This window comes from Armigeres subalbatus, chromosome 1 (assembly GCF_024139115.2).
Source record: "Armigeres subalbatus isolate Guangzhou_Male chromosome 1, GZ_Asu_2, whole genome shotgun sequence".
NCBI classification, from domain to species: Eukaryota; Metazoa; Arthropoda; class Insecta; order Diptera; family Culicidae; genus Armigeres; species Armigeres subalbatus.
The window spans coordinates 291,894,331-291,918,649 of record NC_085139.1 but is presented as its reverse complement, the minus strand read 5'-3'; the positions used below and the strand labels follow the sequence as shown (position 1 = coordinate 291,918,649).

Here is a 24,319-nt window from a genome sequence, read left to right as displayed (position 1 = left end):
GTATCGCAGGCCATGCATTTGCCTCTTTCCTCGTAGGACAGCGAACGGAGTAGCACGCGCGATAAGACAGCACACCCCGTAACGGATAGCTCATTCGGCAGAACTGGGCCGCACACGTCCCAATCTCGTAACATCTTTTATGTACGATAGCACTTTTACTCATGTGGGACTGCCCTATCGTAGGATGGTTACTACCATATTTGCCAAAGAGTCTAGATTTGCTAGAGCACACTGGTGATGAGACTTCATCCAGCAAAGAGCATCCAAAATAGCTGCTGTTGCTCGGCTACGAGCAAATTCAACGTGGCTGTTGAAGTTGAGCTTGCCATCCAGCATTACGTCCAGTTACTTTAGGAACCGTTTGGACGATAATTTGCGGTTTGTGACTCTGATTACCGCCTCCTCCAAGTCGGCCTTTGTGTTGGCACTCTGAGAGATGCTGTCGAAGCACTTTTTTTATTCTTATGGCCTGGTTGATGTCTAACTACGCAGCTCGGAACTATGTGAAGCGTTCGAATCTTAACCTCGTCTGTATGGGCCATGCATCCTTTTCCTTACCCGAACGCAAGCTGTCCGAAGGCTTGCGATTGCACCGAAAGGTTGGAAGCCTACTACCCAAAGTCGTTTTCTCGGCATTGTTGCGTCGCACGCACATAGAACGGCAGTTAGTTCGTCGACGTTTGGGCCTAGGTTGTTGCCCTCTATCATGAGAGCTACAGGAAGAGATTCCTCCTCCTCCTCGTTTATCCTAGATGTAACTGCCTCCTTCGCATTAATTGTAACTACCTCCTGGACCGGATTCCGACCAGTCGTCCAATTTGTCATAAAGCTGATGTAGTCGCCAGAAATGCGGTACGGTTACGCATTGATGACAATGTCCGTTTGCCGCTCGAATACCGACTGCCATAGCTCCTGTGCAGCTGTACCTAGCCCACATAACCTTCGCTGGAGGATTCTTCGTCCCGACTTTCCTTTTATTCACAAGTTGCCAGGGGGCGCAGGGGACTTCCCGCTCTTTCCGTTCCTCTTCTCGTTAACCCTCCTGATCGGGTGTTCCTGTTCCTTCTTGGCGACCTAAACGGTCTGCCATCGACGGTTTTGCTCTAGCTACTTACTGAAGGAAGAATATAAACGTAACAAGGAATAAGCTAGAAGGAAGAAGAAAAAATAAAGGTAGAAAGAAGACAAAAGAATAAAAAAGGAATAAATGTGAAGGAAGAAGAAAGAAGAAGGAAGCAGAAAGAAAAAAAGGAAAAAGGGAGTGAAAGAAAGGTAGAAAGAAGGCGAAGAAGAAAGAAATAAGGCGAAAAAAAGAAGAAGGGAGAAAAAGAAAGCAGAAGTAAGAAGGAAGAAAGAAGAAAAAGGGAGGATGGAAAAAGGAAGACGGGAGAATTAAGAAGGAAGAAATGAAAAGGATGAAAGGAAAAGGAGGAGGAAGAAGATAGAAAGAAGAAGTAAGAAAGAAGTAAAACGAAAGGAGAAGGACGATGCAAGAAAGAAGAAGAAAGAATGAAGAAGGAAGGAATGAAGAAAGAAGGTAGATTAAGGAAGACGAACAAAAGAACACTTTTCAATACTCATTTTCCATTTCTCTTTTACATTCCACTTCACTTCTCAGATTTCAATTCTTACTTCGCATTTCTCATTTCTAGTTTCTTATTTCTCAATTCTCTTCTCTCAGTTCTCAGTTTTCACTTTTCACTACTACTTTCTCACTTCCTACATTTTACTTCTCACTTCCCACTTCTCATTTCTGGATTGTAGTAAACTATGTCCAATTACGGATGCAAAAGTGTTTGCCTTCCTTTAAAAAATATGAAAAAGTGAAATCTGATAAGCGAAAGCTATGAGCCGGACCGAATTACAATTTCTATCCAGGGCTAGAGAAGTTTCACCAAGTCAGGATCTGTGAATGTTGATTAATGGAATGCAGTAGCGCCATAGACACCAACATCAGTTTTGGAGAATGCTCAAGTTTCAACAGGAGTTTGCTGGAGTTATTTCAGGATTGGCCCCGTTAATCGTGTATTGAATCATGCTGATTAGGATGTGGAAATTTTCGCGTGAATTTGTTCCGGTTTCACTAGTCAAACATCATTAGGAAGGGTTTTAAGTGTGCGAATGAAGGTCAATGTTTTCGGCCCAATCTGACTTTTTAGTAACACTTATTACTTCTCTTTTTATGTGGACTGTAATTTTCCGACCCCTGATTCAGCACACAATTTGAAATAGAAACCGATAATATAGTATAACTGTAACTATGGCACGCCAACAGTATTTTCTTACACTTTCAAATACGTTATATTATGATACACTATAGTACAATCATAAAATTTATTATGAATGTTATATTCATATTTTTTTTTAAATAGAATTGTGAAATATTGTTCTCATTCCATATATTCATTTCTGTTTACTCTCACTCTATAGCTCTAGAGCAAATTAACTCATACTCTCATTCAGAGTATCAATAGATTATGTTAAGTATCGAATTTCATAAAAAAAAATATTTATTTAGTTTAGTTTATCATGTGATGGTAATTCCAATAATTAAACTTTGTTACCCATATGTTTATTCCAAAGTATTATTATTATTTCACTCCTTGCCAGTTAGTTCACTGCTTTTCCTATATTGAAACCTTAAAAGGGGTGGCCATTATGCGAATTTATCAAGCTTTCCGAACTCATTTTGAATTATTCATGTGATTTTTATTTTGTTTATTTTATAACAATAGATTCAAGACATGCATTAATCTCAATACCTCTAAAAACCAAATTAGTGCGCGATCTATCTAGCGAGAACGACCTCTAGATCCGCGTTAATTTGTTTTTCCTTTTGCGGTCGATCAGAAAACATTTAGTGCACGATCGAACACCTCGAGATCCGCGTTATTTTGTGCTGCCTGGCGCGGCAAAGGAATAATGTGCGATCGAATGCATTTAGAACCGAAAGGAAAATAATTAGTGCGTGATCAAACGGGTTTGAAAGCGTGAAACATTTTTGAGATCCACGTTATTTGATTTTGCCTTGTGCGGTCGAAAAGAAAATAATCAGTAAGCGATTAAACACGTCTGAATTCGCAAAACGATTTCAAGATCCACAGTACTTTGTTCTGCCTTGTACGGTCGAAAAGAAAATAATTTGTGCGCGATCGAACTTGTTTTGGAAGCGCAGAATGATCTCGAGATCCACATCTGACGCATTTGGAGCCTCAGAACGATCTCGAGATCCGCGTTATTTTGTTCTGCCTTGTGCGGTCGAAAAGAAAAAAAATTGTGCGCAATCAAGCGCATTTGGAACCGTAGAACAATCTCAAGATCCGCATTATGTTGTTCTGCCTTTTGGAGATGAAAAATAATTTGTGCACGATCGAACGTATTTGAAACCGCATAACGCTCTCGAGAGCCGCGTTATATTATTCTGCCTTGCAAAAATAATTAGTTAGCGATCCAATGCGTTTGTAATTCCAGAACAATCTTGAGATCCGCGTTATTTTGTTCTGCTTCGTGCGATTAAACTATCTACACGTTACACATGGCATAACGTTTATCAAAACGAATCTAGCTACAGTCCCTACCCCCTATATCCAATATCCCAGTGTTTTCTCGTGATACAGTCGCGATTCGCTGGTTGGCCACGACCGCGACTCAACTAACGAATTCGGTTTTTTAGTTGGGCCAACTGACAGCCATTTGAACACGTGTATTTCGACTTGAACATCACAAATGATGTCCAGTGACGCCCAATCCCGTTTTACGTGTTTACATAACCATACGTTGGCCATAACCCAACCAGCGGAGGCCCAACTAAAAAGTGGCCCAAGTATTAAAATCTCAACTAGCGAATCCCGACTGTAGTGCAGATGGCTTCCATCAAAGCGAATATCACGTCTACATTTTCCTACCGGTTCCTTCCTGACACCGGTCTGATGTCAGCCATTCGCCACAGCTACAATAAATGCTGAACGGCCGCACAATGGTTGAGGTTGAGCTCCTTGGCTGCCCCCCCCCCCTCCCTATCTTCAGCTTACCAACTTTGACAAAGCTTACCAACTTTCTTAGGACGAAGAACATTTCTTGCACTCTATTAGAACATCTCGTAGCGCATCGTCTTGAGCACGTCATCGGAACATTTTTGACCATTTTCACCAGCAGCGCTCCCTTTCTCCCTTGCTCTTACCGGGCACACGAGTACACTGTTGATAACTGCAACATGTTTACTTTATAGTTAACGAATGCCATTCGATAACTGCAACGCATTTTAGACGCCAAACGGTTAGCAAACGACGTCAGATGCAATAAAAATGCCTTTGAATATGCACCGCAATGCTGCTGTCGTCAACTTTGATATCAGTTTGAAGTTCAGCAGTTCGATTATTGCAAAACTGTTGCAACTAGGGTAAATCACTACTTGGGCCTATGGACCCGGTTCCCGGCTCACTGCACAGAAAACTAATGATTTATACTGTTTGAAAGCCGTAGGTTCATGATTGATAATTTTTAAAAAGTCTCCCATTTATTTTTCACAATACTCAATATTTTTCAACCACTTGTTTTACTCCTAATTAATCCAATTGTAAAAAACAAAAATGTATATTTCAAAATTTCGCTCTCTGATGCCACACCACTGAGCCGGATTGATTCTTTCCACTTTTACAAAACGGTATCATCAAATAAACACCTACCTGAAAATCGTCACAGTGCTCTATACAACCATTGCTTGAAGCTGTTAATCACTACACCATAATAAGGCAAAGACAAAGGTGCTGTTTGAACGAGATGGCGCCACAACATTTAAAGTAAAATGAATTTCCTTGTATGGACAAATCATCCGTTCTCATTAACTATGCATCGCATCAATATGAAACCTAGGTCAAAAAGCAACAAATAATTTTTAGATTTTTTGTTCCCACGACTTGTTTTACAGTTCTAAACATTAAAAGAGATTTCATTGTACCTCCATACTAAATTCTAGCTGTATACTTTCAATTTCTTCAAGACTGTTCTCCACCTCGTGTGTGTGGAAGGAACATCGAAAGCTTACGATATCGAACAGCAGATGTCACTAGTGTATATGCAATATTACATTGATACAAACACACAGCAACACCACCTGTCGCCTGATAATGGAAATATTGCTATTATACCATCAGGTGTAGTGGCTGCTGTTAAAATATTTAGGAAGGGCCTCAAGCGGAATTTTTGCTAGAATGCAACTGACGATCTCCTATTCTAAACACACGCGCTTCAATAAGGCAAAGACAAAGATGCTGTTTGAACGAGATGGCGCCACAACATTTAAAGTAAAATGAATTTCCTTGTATGGACAAATCATCCGTTCTCATTAACTACGCATCGCATCAATATGAAACAAATATTTTTTAGATTTTTTGTTCCCACGACTTGTTTTACAGTTCTAAACAATAAAAGAGATTTCATTGTACCTCCATACTAAATTCTAGCTGTATGGGCTCATTCACAAATTACATAACGCAAAAAACACAGATTTGAACCCCCACCCACCCCTCCGTGACTTGTTTGTAACATTTCCTTCATACCCACCCACCCCCATCTGTGACGCATAACGTCTTACTAAAATTTCACAAAAATGATAAATTGGTATTTTTATTGAACTTTTCCTTAACTTCCTTCATATTACATGATAATACTGTCAAATTCGAATTTAATTAGAAATTTAGTTTTTCTAACTATTTTATTATTATTGTTACCCGTAACAGTACTAAACAAACCCACCCACCCCTAGCCAAACCGTAACATTTTGTAACGCAATGTTGTGTACCCACCCACCCCTTTCTGCGTTATGTAATTTGTGAATGAACCCTATACTTTCAATTTCTTCAAGACTGTTCTCCACCTCGTGTGTGTGGAGGGAACATTGAAAGCTTACGATATCGAACAGCAGATGTCACTAGTGTATATGCAATATTACATTGATACAAACACACAGCAACACCACCTGTCGCCTGATAATGGAAATATTGCAATTATACCATCAGGTGTAGTGGCTGTTGTTAAAATATTTAGAAAGGGCCTCAAGCGGAATTTTTGCTAGAATGCAACTGACGATCTCCTATTCTTCATAATTTTTCGTTTCACTAGAACTTTCACTAAACACATTAGAATACATTTTAAAATGTATCCTCAAACCGAACAAAAAATCACTTCGGCCCAGGAACTTCTTGCCGCACCGTGCTGCCAAAACGCCAGGAGTATGAAAATGATCTTTCATTGTTAACAGGAAAACTGTCTAATACGTTGAGGCTATCATGTTATTTATAATTCTCTCGATTTTAAAAGGTGAAAAAAATATTGTTTTTAAGTATTTGGAAGAAATTTGGATGAGTAAATATATCTTCTCAACCAAATAAAAATGATTATGAATAATACCATCTGGCATCTTGTTGTCGTGGAACGTGCATATTTTTGTTTACGTCGCATTTTCTACCGTCCCGAGAGAGAAAGAGAGTAAAATGTTGAGAGATTGAGCGAAATTTTGCTTAAGGTAGCCTCACACCTCGGGAATTTGGTTCGCGGAATTTTTCCCCATGCATTTTTACATATGCGATGTTTTCGGGATTTGGACACGGAAAATCAAAATCCCGGCCCCATTTAAAATACACGGGGGTAAAAATCCGGCGGAAAATTTTCCCGAGGTGTAAGGCAGCCTTTAGGCCGGGAACTGGTTTGGAATAAAGACACTATATACAAGGACGCGAAATCTGATCCCTGAGCAAATAATTCGACAGGCAACCCTGAATGCGCAACACTGCTCATATTGCATAAAGTTTTCAAATTGGTGTAAGTGATTTTCTTAATTTCAAAAAAATGATTAGTAACGCTTATACCCACGCAAATCAGATAGCAAATACAATATTAACAAGTTGAGAGTCATTTTCTACCATTTGTAGGGGTTTATTAGGCTACATTGATCCAAAAATATTACAACAATAATTTAAACATGTTTATTTGCGGAAGTTAAATTAGCCCTTACCAAATGTTCTGCGTGATTTTTTGGAATGACAGGTCTTCTGCTCGATTGGAATAGCACTGACAGTAAATTTGGAATTCCAATTGGAACATTTCCCGTCTTTGTTTATAGTGTCTTTAGTTTGGAAGTGGGCCGGAAATTCAATCGCTATGACTGAAATGAGTGCTGCACCTCGTTAATTAAAATCAAATAAAAGCTTTTTTGAACGATATTTAGCACGGATAGCTATTTTTTAATCAGAAGTGAACCTCAATGCAATATTATACAGCCCACAAAATTCAGGAAAAGTTGCTTCCTGTCATAAATATCAATTAAATAATGCAGTCGTATGCAAGTTAGGCCGGGAATGGGGTAAGAAACCCTATCTAATTCAAGATAAATAATTTGCCGATATCGAACGCGTACTGTACCGCTTTCCGTTTCTTCGTTTTCCTGGCTATCGTTTACAAGGGAACATCCGACCGCTGGCGGCCGACTGGCTTGCTTTGCCCTTGTTCGCTTCTTTTACGCCCTTCTCCTTTGCTTGCGACTTCGTGGGCCTGCTCTCCTGGCTTGCGCTCTTCCAACGCCCCAGTCGTCTTCTTCAACTTCAGTGGAAACCTCACCTAACCGATTGTTTGTTTTGTTGGCTAGGCTAGCTCGATTCATTCAGTGCCATATCGACGTAAATCAGAAAGGTATCAACTGGTACTACTCCCGACTAGTTGGAAACCCAGACGACTGGATTGGGACGGCCGGTGTGCTCTCTGGCCTACCACGGTTTTACGGGATGGCATTGATCCACCCGCCATTTCAAGACGTCACTCGGCTTTTGATTTACTGTATCTGTCGTTGTTACATCTCCTGGGCTGGACTACTGACCTTTGAACGGTGCACGGTCGCTTTGATAGTTCCCTCAGGTTTTGTAAAGGTTTAACAGAGCCCACTGTAAATCCAAACAATCCAAGAGCCAAAATAATTTCTCGTTGAAATTCAGAAAAATGATTTTTTTTTCCTCTGAAAATTCACGTGAACCTCCTGATAGAAATTCAAGACAAAGTCAGGGCAAATTCTCATAAATTTTCACGTTCCTAAAGTGTCTTAAGAAAAATATTCTGAATTTCAACGGGATATTGTCCTGAACTATCAGCGCATTCGGTTGCCGGATGGTTTGTTTGTTCAGGGATCGTACGTAAAATAATCGAATTTTTTTGGTGAAGACCACCTTTCTTCACTTGTCAGCTCACTTCCAGGCACATTCATTTTCGGCTCTGGACTGTCAATATTCAGTTGAATATTAGTCATTGAATATTTATGCAAATTCTACAAATCGATAAATTATCGGAAATTTGAACACGTTTTTATTGAGTAAAGTAATGTATCACACTTAACTGAATCCGATTTGCATCCGCGAGGCCCTTTCAACGGTAAACATCAATATAAACAATGCTAATTTTGTTTTTTTCTGCACATAGTAAGCACACTCAGTGACAGTCGAATGAATGAGTTGGTGCAGCAGTCGTTTGACTATGTCATTCTATGTTTTGAATAATCATGCGATGTTTGTCAAAATTCGGACTGAAGTTGCTTCATGAAGATGAATATTTTATGCTCTGATCGCATCTTTGTAGATACTGTCTTTAGAATACGGGCCTTTTTTCCTGATTTTCTACGAATTCTCTCAAATTGTTACAGGAGATTATCCTGAATTTTCTCAAAACATTCTGCCAAATAACCTCAAAGGGGCCCTCCTTATCCGTGAGGTAAAATGGGCGGCTACAAAGCAAGACCATGCTGAGTTCGATTCTCGGTGCCGGTCTAGGCAATTTTCGGATTGGAAATTATAATAATATAATATATAATAATATATAATAATCTCACTTCATCCAATGACACTCATTTCCATTTGAACAAAACCACCATATTTCCTACTAGTTTGTGCGCTATGACAGTCCATCTTACCATTCTATACTTGCATCCACTTCGTTCCGATAGCTGACAGCGCTTTAATGATAATCCCCACATCCGTTACCATCCTACCATTCGTAGATCACTTTTGTCAGATTACACCACTCACTTACCTGCCGCCTTAATTGTGCAGACAATACATGCAACCACGATTTTCGTCTCAGAAAGCTTGATTGCTGCAAATTCACAACAATCCTTCCTTCTGCTCTGCCTGCAACTCCGCTCCATTTATGGCGCATTCAACTAGATTAGTCACCCTCCGTCGCCAGCAGCCGCAAGTGCAGCCCGTTCCTTTCGGCCGCATCCAACTGTAACTGTTCCCCACTAAACAGGGAATTACACAATACAGAGTGTGTACACAACCATGTTCGATCCCATCGGGGACGCGATGTCATCAGGCGAACCCAGAAGAAGAGACAACATCGGTGGGATGCGTCGTCTTTGCGGATGGTCCCGTTTTGGTCCCGCTGCTGGCTGGAAGCGTTCGAGCTGTCGAACATGATTTATATTCCTTTCGTAAGCCCCTTTTATCCTTATTTGAGTCACAGCCAGCACTTTCTCGAATCGAAAAGTGCGGAAACCTCCCTCGCATCGTGTACCTCCGCGCGCACTCATACACATACATACGTGCTTCGCCATCCGCTCCGCACCGACTCCGATTCGGTTTCGGTTCACACACCTGTGCTGGTGCGGTGCGTGTATCTCTTCCTTAATCAGATGCATGCTGCTGTGGCTATAGTGCGATTGATGACAACGACGACCGCGACCCGCTTTAACGAACACTTTACCGTCGCTTCTTCGCGACGACGATTTCCGCTTTCGTCGACCATTCGCGGTCATCGTCGTCTTTGCTTTATTGTTGTTGTTGTCGTCGTCTTCGTTGCCGTTTCTCTGTCTCTGCTTCGCGTGATTCAAATGCGCTTTGATGGTGGTTGCTTTTGTTGTTGTCCCTGCCCTTGTCCCTGCAACCCCGCTCAGTAGGAACAGCAACCAAACTGACGACGACTGCAGCAACCGCCGATATTCCGATTCGAATTGGAGGAAGCCTACTTTGTTGAATTATTATTGAGCGAGAGATACGGGACAGAAACTGACTGACTCACGGTGACACGGTTTTAAGAGGCTCTTCTTCCTGCACTGACTGACTGCGCTTGGACGGTCGGCAAGGGGATTGACCCCCTTTTACCTTTCTTTCTTCTGAAGTAGAGAGACAGAGGCAGAACGGCTGCGAGTTGCAGCGCGGCCGCTGTTGTTGCTGCTGCAGCAGGGCTGCCGTCCGTCAAGTAGGGTTGGGTTTTGTGTTATTGTTCGGCTCGTAGGGTTGGACGACGGTGACGAATGGAATATTTATGTTCGTGTTGTGTACGAACATGGATATTGCACCAGAGAGCTCCGTTAGTTTGTCACGAAAGGGGTCCAAAAGAGAGGATGGAATTTACTGTGGAATTTCTGAATGTTTCTCCGATATTGACAATTATCGACATTTTTTCATTAATTTATACATGTTTCTCTTTTCGTTTTAGGTAAGTTGATGCCGTCAGTTTTGCCTCAAACTGTTGAAAAACCGTTGAACCGTTTGGTAAGCATAATGCACTGTGAAAATGTAAGTAACGCGGTAAAAGATCGTTGGCTGGAGTTGATAAACTTAGGCCTGATATTTTTTCATTATTCTACCTTTGGGATTTCCATTTTGGAGCATCCAATTCTGAGCCATTGGAGTTAGCATTGAAAAATCAACTTTCAAAATCACCAGCCTGGCAGCCGCTCGATCGCATGACAACAACCGGCAACTTTTGCAAATGACGACCTTCTTGTTCTCTCGATAGGGTTGCTGTCGATTCCGTTACGGTTGACAGCCGAAATATACACAATTGAAGACCGGCCGTCGTCGGTCGCCCCTATTTTATTCTGCGCTCAATTTCAGTGCTCACTCACTTGCGTTGATTCCGATTTTCAATACACAACACGCTCGACCGAGTTCCGTCGACATTGCCAGCAACTGACTAATAAACAAAGCAAGCGAAACATGCTTGGACCCAAAATAAACACCTGAGCGTCGACTACCAATGCAAAAACAATGACATCAATGCGAATAGGTGCGCGATAGTGGGGCTCATATGACAATAGCGTCCGTGTGAGAAAACAAATGTTGTACAATAGTCAACAACTACATTCGTCTTTTTCTAAAGAGGATTTAGTAAAAAGTGGAAAAATGTCAAAATTAGAACAAGATTATTACGTCATCTGTGCCGATTTGACAATTTGAATGTTTGTCCAGCTCGTTAACTATGCAGGACCAGAGGATCCACTGAATTCAAAACAGCTGTGCTCAGCATCACCAACAGCTCATTTTGCCAAGCCTTTTGATCCACAAGTGATACAAATGTAGAGTACGGTGGAGGTATATAAGCAAACAACCGAGAGCTCGGACGTTGCTGGCGCTTGCTGGTGCTCAATCACCCGCGCTTGCACCACTGCTGACCATGTTCCGTTCGGTTCCACCACGGTTTGTTGTTGCCCCGATGCTTTTGTACCATTTTTTGACAAGCCAAGCATTTTACTTTATTTGCAAATCATAGAAGGCGATTGTTAAAACATGCATAAATACAACCCGCATAGGCAGGGGGTGGGATGGGTTGCTCTGTTGGATTGGCGCTGGCTGTTGCAGTTTTCTATTTATAGCCGCCACCGTGTTTGTTGTTGATCACAGTCGACTGGGCACGAAACGAGACGCTTTGCGACCCGGTCAATTAAGAAAATATTGGTCACTTCCACGCTCTCTCGTGTCTGCTTTAAGCTTTTTGTAGGATTGCATGTGGCTCGAAATGATCAGATTCAAATCCAGTTTGCTTTGTCGAATCATTTAATGGATTAACGAAACGTTAGGAACCATTTGTAAAGTGGTTTAACAATTTCAGTAGATTTTCTTGTACCGCATTTGTTTATTAGGGCATTCCTCCGAACTTGACATGATTGTTCTCGCTTTTGTCTGTTCTTCCTAAAATAAGTACATTATTATTGCTGTTTTTATGGCCACATTTACTTTTAAATAGGGGGTGAATTTTATTAATTTTTTCCTCTCTCATTCGTTCTTGCAAGTGGTAGAGTGTGAGGAAGCTCTTGTAATTTAATTGGAAAAAGTTCAACCCTTCCGCAGCGGTGTCGTTTGGCGCTACGGATGTGTCTAAATGGAGTCGTGTTCCCATAAAAAGAATTCATTTTAGGGCATTTCGCCATGTTGGAAGTTTTTAATTTCAAAAACAGCAGTGTTTTATTACGCGAGTTAAAAGAAGGAGGGAGGGATTTTCGCCACTACCCTGACAACCAGAGCTAATAGCTTCTGTAGCCGCTACATTTTTCCCCTCGTTTCATCTTTGTAGTAGGACGGGAAAATCTTCAGAATAAAATTTCATTTACATCCTATTCAGTAAAAATCAAAAGCAATCCTTAAACAATCAGATTTAATTCAAATCCACTCTAAACTTAATCTAAATCAAATTCAAATACTAAACCTGGAAATCCTAAGAGTTTTCGTGGATATTTAAAAATTTTCCCCGTATTCGAGGGAACGCAGAAGAAAATAAAACTCTTGTATGCGGGAGCTCCATTCAGGAGTCCCACTACGCATCACATGGCCCACAATTTCACCTTTCTTCTTGCAGTCGTCCCACCAACAGTATGCGGGCGTCCCAACACAAAGAATTGTGATCCATCACAATAACATAGTTCTTTTAACGTGCGTCCCGCCGTCCCAACAATCAGAATTGTGATCAATCTGATCCACAATAGCACCGTCCTTCATGCGCGCATACTTCCAACTCAGACTGTATGCGAGTCTCCCATCATGCAGATATTGATGTTCTATAAATAAACCATGTGACCCAAAATGTCATCAAGGCTCGTAAGCCTTCTTTCAAGAGGCTCGGAAGCCTCCTTTCAAGAGGCTCGGAAGCCTCCTTTCAAGAGGCTCGGAAGCCTCCTTTCAAGAGGCTCGGAAGCCTCTTTTCAAGAGGCTCGGAAGCCTCCTTTCAAGAGGCCTTGGAAGCCTCCTTTCAAGAGGCCTTGGAAGCCTCCTTTCAAGAGGCCTTGGAAGCCTCCTTTCAAGAGGCTCGGAAGCCTCCTTTCAAGAGGCTCGGAAGCCTCCTTTCAAGAGGCCTTGGAAGCCTCCTTTCAAGAGGCCTTGGAAGCCTCCTTTCAAGAGGCCTTGGAAGCCTCCTTTCAAGAGGCCTTGGAAGCCTCCTTTCAAGAGGCCTTGGAAGCCTCCTTTCAAGAGGCCTTGGAAGCCTCCTTTCAAGAGGCCTTGGAAGCCTCCTTTCAAGAGGCCTTGGAAGCCTCCTTTCAAGAGGCCTTGGAAGCCTCCTTTCAAGAGGCCTTGGAAGCCTCCTTTCAAGAGGCCTTGGAAGCCTCCTTTCAAGAGGCCTTGGAAGCCTCCTTTCAAGAGGCCTTGGAAGCCTCCTTTCAAGAGGCCTTGGAAGCCTCCTTTCAAGAGGCCTTGGAAGCCTCCTTTCAAGAGGCCTTGGAAGCCTCCTTTCAAGAGGCCTTGGAAGCCTCCTTTCAAGAGGCCTTGGAAGCCTCCTTTCAAGAGGCCTTGGAAGCCTCCTTTCAAGAGGCCTTGGAAGCCTCCTTTCAAGAGGCCTTGGAAGCCTCCTTTCAAGAGGCCTTGGAAGCCTCCTTTCAAGAGGCCTTGGAAGCCTCCTTTCAAGAGGCCTTGGAAGCCTCCTTTCAAGAGGCCTTGGAAGCCTCCTTTCAAGAGGCCTTGGAAGCCTCCTTTCAAGAGGCCTTGGAAGCCTCCTTTTAAGAGGCTCGGAAGCCTCCTTTCAAGAGGCGCGGAAGCCTCCTTTCAAGAGGCTCAGAAGCCTCCTTTCAAGAGGCTCAGAAGCCTCCTTTCAAGAGACTCAGAAGCCTCCTTTCAAGAGGCTCCAGGCCTCCTTTCAAGAGGCTCAGAAGCCTCCTTTCAAGAGGCTCAGAGCCTCCTTTCAAGAGGCTCAGGCCTCCTTTCAAGAGGCTCAGAAGCCTCCTTTCAAGAGGCTCAGAAGCCTCCTTTCAAGAGACTCAGAAGCCTCCTTTCAAGAGGCTCAGAAGCCTCCTTTCAAGAGGCTCAGGCCTCCTTTCAAGAGGCTCAGAAGCCTCCTTTCAAGAGGCTCAGAGCCTCCTTTCAAGAGGCTCAGAAGCCTCCTTTCAAGAGGATCAGGCCTCCTTTCAACAGGCTCAAGAGCCTCCTTTCACAAGGCTCAGAAGCCTCCTTTCAAGAGGCTCAGGCCTCCTTTCAAGAGGCTCAGAAGCCTCCTTTCAAGAGGCTCAGAAGCCTCCTTTCAAGAGGCTCAGAGCCTCCTTTCAAGAGGCTCAGAAGCCTCCTTCTAAGAGGCTCAGAAGCCTCCTTCTAAGAGGCTCAGAAGCCTCCTTTCAAGCAGCTCAGAACCCTCCTTTCGAGAGGCTCAGAGCCTCTTTCCGAGAGGCTCAGAAGCCTCTTTCCGAGAGTCTCGGAAAGCCTCCTTTCGAGAGGCTCGGAAGCCTCCTTTCAAGAGGCTCGGAAGCCTTCTTTCGGAAGCCTTTTCTTTGAAGCTTCCTTTCAAGAGGCTCGGAAGCCTCCTTTCGAGAGGCACGGATGCTTCCTTTCAAGAGGCTCGAAAGTCTCCTTTCAAGAGGGGCGGAAGGCTCCTTTCAAGAGGCTTGGAAGCCTCCTTTCAAGAGGCTCGAAAGCCTCCTTTCAAGAGGCCCGGAAGCCTCCTTCCAAGAGGCCTGGAAGCTTCCTTCCAAGAGGCTCGGAGCCACATTTTAAGAGGCTCGGAATCCTCCTTTCAAGAGGCTCGAAAGTCTTTTTACAAGAGCCTCGTAAGTCTTTTCACAAGAGGCTCGGAAGCCTCCTTTTAAGGGCTCGGAAGAGCTCACGTTCTTTTCTCTCTGCGGCCTAACTGTTGTATGCTATCCTTTTACTACGCAAAATATTGGTCCATCTGAACCACGATTACATCATTCTTTTTACGGGCGTCCCACCAAAGCAGAGGACGAAACATTTATAAGCGGTTATGATCCATCCATCCTTTTGTAACCAGGCATCGCATTGCGCGGAATTGTGATCCATCCAATCTATAATTTCCCTATTTTTCTTGCAAACGTCTCATTTTTTGCTGGGTACCAACAATTTCCATAAACATTCCAAACCAATTCCAGTTGAAGATCGAAGCAATTTTGGGTAGAATCTCAAAGCCATTTGCCATGGAAGTTCAAAGAAATAAGAAACTTCGAAACATTTTGACGTAACTTTTCGTAAATATTTGAAGCAAGTTTCTGTGGAAAATTCAAAGGAATTTCCCCAGAAAAATCGAAGCCGTTTCACTTGAAGTAATTTCCAGAGCGAATTCGGAGCACTTTACCTTAGTTATTCGAAGCAATTCTCCATAGAAATTTGAGGCAAATTTTTGTGGAAAGAAATTCCCATTTTCTGTGGTCAATCGCAGCCATTTCTCGTTGAAATTCGAAGCAATATCCTGAGAAAATTCGAAACAAACAAGTTCAAAGATTTTTTTTGTGGAAATTCGAAGCAAGTTTCTGTGCGAGAATCAAATTAATTTACCGAGGAAATTCAAAGTCATTCCACGAGGAAATTTGAAGCCATTTCCTGTGATCATCCGAAGAAAATTCCCGTGCAAAATTCGAGCAATTGCCTGTAGAAGATCAAAGTAAGTTTCTGTGTGAATTTGAAGCAATTTCCCGAAGAAAGTGAAAGTCAAAACGCAGAAAAAATCACTCGTATACAAGTGTCTCACCATGCGGAACTTTGATCAAAACGAGTCACAATCACAACTTTTTTTTTTTGCGCGCATTCAACCAACTCAAAGAAAGAATCTTTTGTATACGGGCGTCCCATCACGCAGAATTGTGATCCATCCAATCCACAATTACACTATTCTTTTTTCGGGCGTCTCATCAATTCAGAGGAAGAGTCTCTTGTATGCGGACGTCCCATCACGCAGAATTGTGATCCTTCCGAGGCACAACTACACCATTCTTCTTACACGCGTTCCTCCAGTGCAGACGAGGGAACTTTTTTGAGCGAAAGAACTCTTGTGTGCACAGAATTATGATCCATTCGAGCCACAATTACGCTATTTTTCTTGCGCGCGTTCCACCAATGCAGAGGAAGAATTTCTGGTAAGCAGATGTCTCACCAGGTGGAATTGTGATTCATCCAAGGCTCAGTTACACCATTCTTCTTGCAAACACCTCACCAACACAGAGGAAATAATTCTTTTATGCTGGCGTCCCACCACGCAAAATTGTAATCTTCTTGTGAGCGACACACCAGCATAGAGGAATGAGATCTAGAAGGTTTTTTTTTCTTAAAAATTCGAATTAGCTTTAAAAAAAGGAATTTCCCTTGGAAATACGAGGGAATCTGTTGGAACTTTCCGTGGAAAGTTGAAAAGTTCATCCAAACTGTCGAAATCAAATCAAATATTCAACCATAAACAGTGTTCAAATTCATATCTTTCTAGTCGTTTTTCTTTAATTTATGTCTTTCCATGAGATCATATCAGTTGTGTAATGGGTGAGCAAACCGCATATCTGAATCCATCTCGTGTGAGAGTGATGTTCAATTCCAACAAAGTCCGTTCCGCTGAATGAGCACAACAGAGCATATCTCATTGATCAAAGCTGAATAATTGTTCAGTGGGCTCGACCATACTTCCATGTACCCATGCTCGATCGGATTGATAATGTGTCGAACCTATCGCGCTTCGTTAATCAATGAATTGCTGAGTTGAGCAAAACAAGTTACCCGAATGGAAATGCGTTTGAATTCCCAAAAATATCGATCCGTTTCGAATAAAAACCGAAAGTAAAGGTTCAAACTGAACACTGAAAGAAATCATCATTATTTTCCGTTTTGTTTTGCTTACCCATATTTGGGTAATCATGACTTACTGAATCTTGATCAAATTCTGAAATCAAATCTTTTTGCATAGTTCCAGATCGGTGTGCAGAATAGTGTTGCCAGAACAAACTTTTCAATGTTGCATTCACATTTTCCGCAATGATTTCTTCTCGGGAAACGACAGTTTTATCTGGTGGAAATGATACACATACGATTCAAAATCTCGATGTTTGGAAAATCCAACATCCTCCAACCATCCATCAAACTGTACGCGGGGAGAGCTGCAAATGTCCACGGTACGATGGTTTTGCACTCTGATGGCAACAAAAAAACAAAAACAACTCCTGTGTTTTATTTTTTTCTCTCCTCCGCACCTGAGAAGAAGTTCGGTTGCCAACCGAGGAGAGGAAGACAGACGGCGGCGGCAATGGAGCACATCTCAAGCCGCCTTATATGGTTTTATGTTGGACGGTAATGAATTGATAATTGACTGCTAATAATTGCCTTCATAAATGGTTGGCTTAGATAGCAGTTGTTGTTGTTGCTGCCACTGGGAGCTGCTGGTTGAGGCACTGCAATGTTTACCTTGTTACAGGCGGCATGGAATCAGAAGCCCGGCGATGCACTTCCACTGGCGGCCTTTTTGCGCCGCATCGGCGGAAAGGCGATCAACTCGGGCGGAACGAGATAATTATGGGAAAATTGTTCCGAAGGTGTGCGGGTGTTGACAGATGGGATAAGTTAATCATTGTCCGATTTGGATTTGCGCTTTTTATGGAGATTCATCAACCATTGAAACGTGACAGCGGAAAATCGCGAAAATTCTTCCACGTTTTGACATATCGACAGATCTATGATTGGCAGAAAAATTACCGTTTCACTTACCATGTAATTCAAACAGTTATTGCCAAAGTACATGTCAGCACCTCGCATGCCGGGAACATACTTCAGTGCGACCAGATGGCTATCTACGAACGCACTCATAACTTACCCGCTTATCGCTATGCCGAACCGGGCCGAGTCACCCGACAACAACCGTGAGTAGCGTAACCGTAGCCGCGATGTGATTGTTATTCCGTGGAAAAAATGTATAAATATGTAAATTATTCGAAACTATTTCTTTATTACTCTCTGGCAAGCAAGCAAGCATTTTTCCCGCGACTTGCACCTTCGCGCTCCCCTGTTCCAATTTGGGAAAAACTTTGCGCGAGCGCTTACGAAGCAGAAAGGAATTTTATTCCATGTTCTCTGCCGGAGCAAGAATTTTCCTATTGTTTTAATTCTGATGTTGTTGTTTTATTAATTTTTCTGCTCCGGTCCGATGTGAATCAGTCCGGGCTCCGGTTGCGAACGAAAGGGAAAAACGCTGCCAGTGTTGCCAGATCGCCCCTGTCAACCGGAATGTCAAAAAGCTCTCCTCCGCACCTACACAGGGATGGCGACTACAAAAGAGAAAGGGGTGTCTCAAGCGCGATTGTAACAAGAAACCACACCGCCGTCCGAATGGACCGGAGGATAATATATGTCAACACATGAAATTTATATGCGCCCCTGTTTTCGTCCCTCACTGAAGTTGCAACGAACGTGAGGACAGTGAGTACGGCTCCGTTCTTTACGTTTCTCCAGTGTTCGTTGTCGCCATCGCGCAGGAGACACGGGTTCACCTTATTGGATTCCCTTCCCCGAAGCGCACTATTGGGTGCGAAGGGAAAACAGGCCGGCAAACAACCCGCCTGCTTCGATCGGGCGCACGTAGACAGCCAACCAGCAATAGGGGATGCAATTGCAAACCGGTTCTGGTGTTTAGGATTTCGTCATAACTTTGTGACGGAATCCCTTCGATTGAATGCATTGAAACAGAAAGAATTTTGTTAGATTTGGCATATTCGTTGGAATTGATATGTCCGATAGGGTTGATTCGGGGAAGCAAACCCTATTCTTGTGCCTGTCCGTTTTTATCGCCTTAAATTTTGTCCGTGTATCAAGTTCTAAGCACCGGAGATGGTGGGAACTGGATACTCTTACCTTTTTGTCCTCCTGGGGTCTTTCGTTCTTTGCTCGAAATTGTTGCTCCCGCACACAGAAGTCCTACGTGATCGAACAATCGTACACACGGGCAGCAGCCGACAGCACCTTGATTCCGGAGGGACGTAAACCACTGCTAAAGCCTACCATGTCATGCCAAGGCAGCTGGGTTTACACTACCTAGAGCTGTTCTTGTAAATCGCACTAAACGGCGGTGGTGGACCGGCGAGGTGGCGCAGTTCGCATGTGCTTAGCAAAATAAACATGTTTCAAAGGCAAAACTTTACTCACGCCGCCGCCCGTTTGCCATCGCCAGTTTCAACAAACGACGACATCAACAACAACAGTTCGCGGTTACCGTAACGACACGAGAACCAAACGAAGCGAAGTGACAGCCACGGACGTATTGCAAACGAATCGAGGGGCAGCAGCGAGCAAAAAAAATCGTATTAGATTACAATCACGAGTCCCAGCGGCAGTTACAATTTTAATTTTGTGTCCTGTATAGATATTTTACTGGCGGCTGGGAAAGAACTGCGATTCAACGGATTGGCACAGAGCAAAAGACTTAAAATGAAGCCAACTCAACCGGTTTTTCTATGGTTGTGAGCTCCACTATTAATTCGAACGAACAAATGTGCCATTTCTATGTAGTTCTCATTCTCATTGAGGGCATTATCAGGACTAAGAAATTCATTCTACCGGGTATTTCCGTACTGCTCAATGCCGAGCAGTATGGCAGAGTGTCGTCAGTGCTTGGCGCTGGAATAATCCCCCGTGGAATTTTTGTGTCCTGGGTTCTTTCCCGCCAAGAAGAGCCCACAAAACTATCTTTGCCTCTCACTACTCTCTCAAAATCTTTTGAAAAATTTTCCCTCCGATTTCCCCATCAACTAGCACCACTTTAAATTATCTGGGTCTCCATCAGAGGAATCCTCTAATTTATTGAAAAAGTCTCACGAATTTTTTCGAATGTTTTTCAAAAAACTTTCAGTTCAAAAATTATTTCAGGTATTCCTTCGATCGGACAATTTTCGTCGGAAATCCATCCGCAATTTCCAGGAAAAATCCTTTCCACAAATCTAGGACAAAATTTCTGGAATTTCCTTAAAAGTTTCCGAACGAATTCCTAACGCAATTTGTACAGGAACTCCTAAAGACATTTCCGACATAATTAAACTTCTCCAAGTATTCCTTTGGTCATATCTCCAAATATTTTAGGGATTTCTCCAGAAAATCCTCTGGAAATTACTTCGGAGATAAATCTCGAAATTCCTTTGGAAATATCTAAAGACTTTCATTTGAAAATTCGAAGAAGCAATTCTCAGAAAATTTCTTCGGAAATTCCGGTACGAACTCTTTCAAAAATTTCTTCAGAAATTGTTTTAGAAAATCCTTTGAACATTTTTCTGGAATTTCTTTGAATTATTTTTTCGGGAATAGGAAAATCCTACAGAAATTGTTTAAGGCCACTCCTTACGGAATCCAAGTTTCAAAGTGCTCGCATTTTCGGGGTCACACCACTCGATACGGAAGTAACGCACAACTGTAATTTTTATTATTCCACGCGTGCTGCGACGCAACAAAGCTAAATCAACAAAAATGACAGTTGTGCACCGCTGGACAGGACTTGCAAAGAGGAAAAAATGTAACTTCATCTGCAACCAGCAAGCGCTGTCACGAATTGTCAGATGCAACCAGCACCTTTTTGAGAAAAAGTATTGGTATCTCTCAAAAAGTATTCCGAATGATTTTGATTTACGAGTACTTTTTCACTTTGAAAAGTATTCTAGAAAAGCCGGGCAGCTTAATATTGAACTGTTATGAATACGTGTTTTATTTCCGACACTTTTATTGTGCTCAGAAGATTCTACCCGGGATTTAGGTAAAACACTCAAGGAAACAGTTGAGAATCGATGATCAACTGTGATGAAAAGAAGAACAAGTGTCAAAACAAGGAAAAAGAAGCCGTCTTTGCAGGTCTCGTCTCAGGTGCACCGCCTCCGTATCGAGTGGTGTGCCCCCGAAAAAGCGAGCACTTTGAAACTTGGATTCCGTGAGGAGTGTCGCTGGACAGCTGCGTTTATTTTTTCGGTCAAGATTTTTCTGCTCCAATCAAATTTGAAGAAAAGGAAATCGTCATATATTTACGGATAAAATGTGATTCCTCGTCCGAGGTCAATTCCAAAAAACCATAGATCCGACAATCCACAACAAACCCATCATCTCTTAAGAATTCAAAAAAGTGAAAAGTATCCTGATGGAAACTGATGGCGTATGTCAAGCTGAAATCCTGTCTTCTTCAATGTCTCAAAGAGGATCCTAATTTAAACGAGGAGAATCGGAAGGAGCGCATCTCAACGATAATCGAGGGATCTACCATACGGGTCCGCTTTCCAGTCATCCGGGAAAACGAGCAAGACGAGATCCTTACAAGCGATCGTGCTTCCGGCAACAGTGATGGTTAAGCATCGATACTCAGGTTTCCGGATATGGACTAATTTGATGAGATTGTTTCAAAATATTTCTTTACTATGTTTCAATGACAAAAACTAAATACCAAACCAGAAGTTTGCTTATGGATCCATTATCCAATTGATAATGGTAACATAAACAGGCGGGGCTTATTGTAAGCAAAAGTAATCTCGGACTGGTCCCCGAGCAGCACAAGTCAGTCATAAAGGTTCACAGCAACTTGATTGTGGCTGAATCTGGTCACATATGAGTTGCAGTAACCTATTAGGAACATGTTTGCTGCTAGGGTCATGAAATACCAGGCAGTCTGAATCGGGTCACTGGAGCTACAGTAGAGCTAGCACTTTCTAACTCCCGGACTAAATCTGACTGTAAAAATATGTAAAACAGACAGCTTTCTTCCATAACATCACTGCCAGATAGTGAGGGTTAGTTTGTATACACACAACTTCAGAATTGTTTTTAGGAATTTGTTCGGAAATTTATCCGGAATATGTTGGAAATCCTTCAAAAAATGTTTGGAGGACTCCTCCTGGATTTCTCTGATAAATCCATAGAAACTTGCTTCAGGAAATCCTTCGGGAATTCTTTTAGTAAAACCATATGGATTTTTTTTCCGATATTCCTGCAGGAACTATTCCTGAAATTTGGTTGTAAGAACTTTTCCGAGAATTTATTAAAGTCAATTTTAATCGAACTTTGCATATCAACAATCGAGACATTTGCATATTTTTGCCGTTTGGTCTGGAAAAACGTGGTGGAGTCGCATAGTGTTTTTTTCCCGTTAGAACGGACAAAGCGGACAAAGGGTGAAAAGCAACCCATCTTCGTGGTGGAGACGCATGGTAGCCAGTGCGACCAATCATTTACTTGCGCGGTGGGAGTGAGACGAACTTCTTTTTCGTCGGTAACACAGTGAGTTGTGCGGTTTTAGTGTAACGAACTTTTTCGTCGGTGCGGTGGAAACGCAGTGAGTCGTTAGTGAGATTTTTCGATGTGAATTTCGACTGCCATTTTTTGATAGTTTCGGGACCAAACCCGGAAGCATCGTTTTGCAAAGCAAACTTCAATTTCCACCCGTGCAGGTTGGTGGCGCGAGTGCGGAAACATGGAGATGGCCTCGAGCCACTCCAATCGACGGATCGCAGAAGGTACGTCCGGACATCTACAGATCCTGCGACTACGACAAGCCTCTACCAATCAATGCGTTCCGACGTTCCGTTGAGACTGATCCGACGTTCCGTTGAGGCCTTCCTAGGCGGTACCAACGACGGAGCGAATAAAGAAAACCGCGGTTCTTCGTACGCACTCAAAATACGCAGTTTCGGAAGCTTCTCTATATGAACAAACTGAGTAACGGTACGCCAGTATCCGTCGTCGAGCACCCGCACCTGAACGTTTCAAAGCGGGAAGGGCCGTTCGGCCGAATGCCACTAGGCCGAAGGTCATTTAGTCGAAAGGGTTATGTGGCCGGAAGGGTCATTTGGCCAAAAGGGTTGTTTGGCCGAAAGGGTCATTTAGCCAAAAGGGTTGTTTGGCCGAAAGAATCATTAGGCCGAGAGGGTCATTTGGCCGAATAGGTCATTTGGCCGAATAGGTCATTTGGCTGAATGTGTCATTTGAAAAGTAAGAAATTAGGAGTGAGAAGAGAAACGTCTCACTTCTCATTCCTCATTTCTCACTTCTCGCTGTAAAAAGTGAGAATCGCGAAGTGAGTGGTGAGACGACTCCCTACCCACTTCGAACTACTCATTTCTCACTTCTCATTTCTCACAAAGTGAGTAGTGCGAAGTGGGTAGTGAGACTACAATGAGAAGTAAGAAATAAGGAGTAAAAAGTGAAACGTCTTTCTTCTCACTCCTAATTTCTCACTTTTCGGCAAATGTCTTGTTCGGCCAAATATCTTATTCGTCCAAATAACCTATTGCGAGTTTCCGGTAGCGGGTAGAGCAGAACTACCAAAGCGGACACAAAGCAAACAAAACTGGAGGGCTAAAACACCAACAAAATCGAAAAAGCCACAAATCTAATTTCATACATATATTTGGGGCATTTGCCCTAATCTTCTTCTCCACCTAGCTCCTATCTTCTCATCTCATTTCTCCTTTTCTATCTTTCTGATTTACAACATAGATTTTTCGTACTCACGGTCTCTTCACAGCATCTGCTGTACCTTCTGAGTTCGGGGCGTCCCCCTACACTATTTTCTCGGCGGAGCTCTCGCTGCCGCGACTGCTCGCCTGCCGCATTTCACTGCCGTCCCACGCATGCATCCTAATCACTCTGCTGGAGACCCCTCTGGCCGTCCAGTGCGACCAAGTAACTGGATGGGGTCCCTCCGAGTGATCCACTGAAGGGCTGCTTGTTCCCGAACGAATCTTCTCCGACCTAGTCCTGCCGGACGAAACGCAATCGATGTTTCGGCAATCCGACCGTCGCCTTGTCGCACCGCTGCCTCGATCACGATACTCCCGGACCTCGATGATGGGAATTGGCTCCACAGAAAAACCCTGTCAAAGCGCTAATTTTAGCAACTGATCCACAATGTAGAACACACCAAAGCACTTACCCAGCGGGGTATTTTTCTGCTTCAAGTGATATAGTGCTTGTCTTCCCTTTCCCGGTTCGGAGCAACAGACCGTCGTTTCGCGTCGGCTAAAGACGTAGAAAGTGTGAGGTTAGAGTCCCTTATGATCACCTTTTAACGTCGGGTACCTTTTGAATCCAAAGAACTAACGCGCTCCTTCGGGGAACTTTTCGTGCTGTCGCCTGACCAAACTTGCGTGTGCCGTCGGTCGTCTTCTGTCGTTTCGTGATCCGTATAAAGCCCGTGCGTGCCTGCTGATTAATCGTTTCAGGCTCCACACGAAAGAATTCGCAGTCGTGGCACTTTTCTTTTTATTTATTTCACTGCACTTTCTTTAACACGAGGGAAATTTTTCACCCACGTTTGCTTTTGGTGATGGCGACTGCTGAACGACAAGTGA

General features: G+C 43.0%; 1 protein-coding gene and 1 long non-coding RNA gene across 5 annotated transcripts in view; one reads left to right on the top strand and one right to left on the bottom strand.

The window, feature by feature from the left end:
- LOC134207722 (protein scalloped) overlaps positions 1-24,319 on the top strand; it is a 601,300-nt gene that overhangs the window by 446,804 nt on the left and 130,177 nt on the right. The gene's annotated exons all lie outside the window — the stretch shown is intronic.
- LOC134215724 (uncharacterized) lies at positions 23,472-24,165 on the bottom strand. The gene is made up of 3 exons (XR_009980283.1): positions 24,048-24,165; positions 23,902-23,987; positions 23,472-23,842 (listed from the first exon to the last, which is right to left on the bottom strand). It is a non-coding gene; the product is annotated as an uncharacterized LOC134215724 (long non-coding RNA).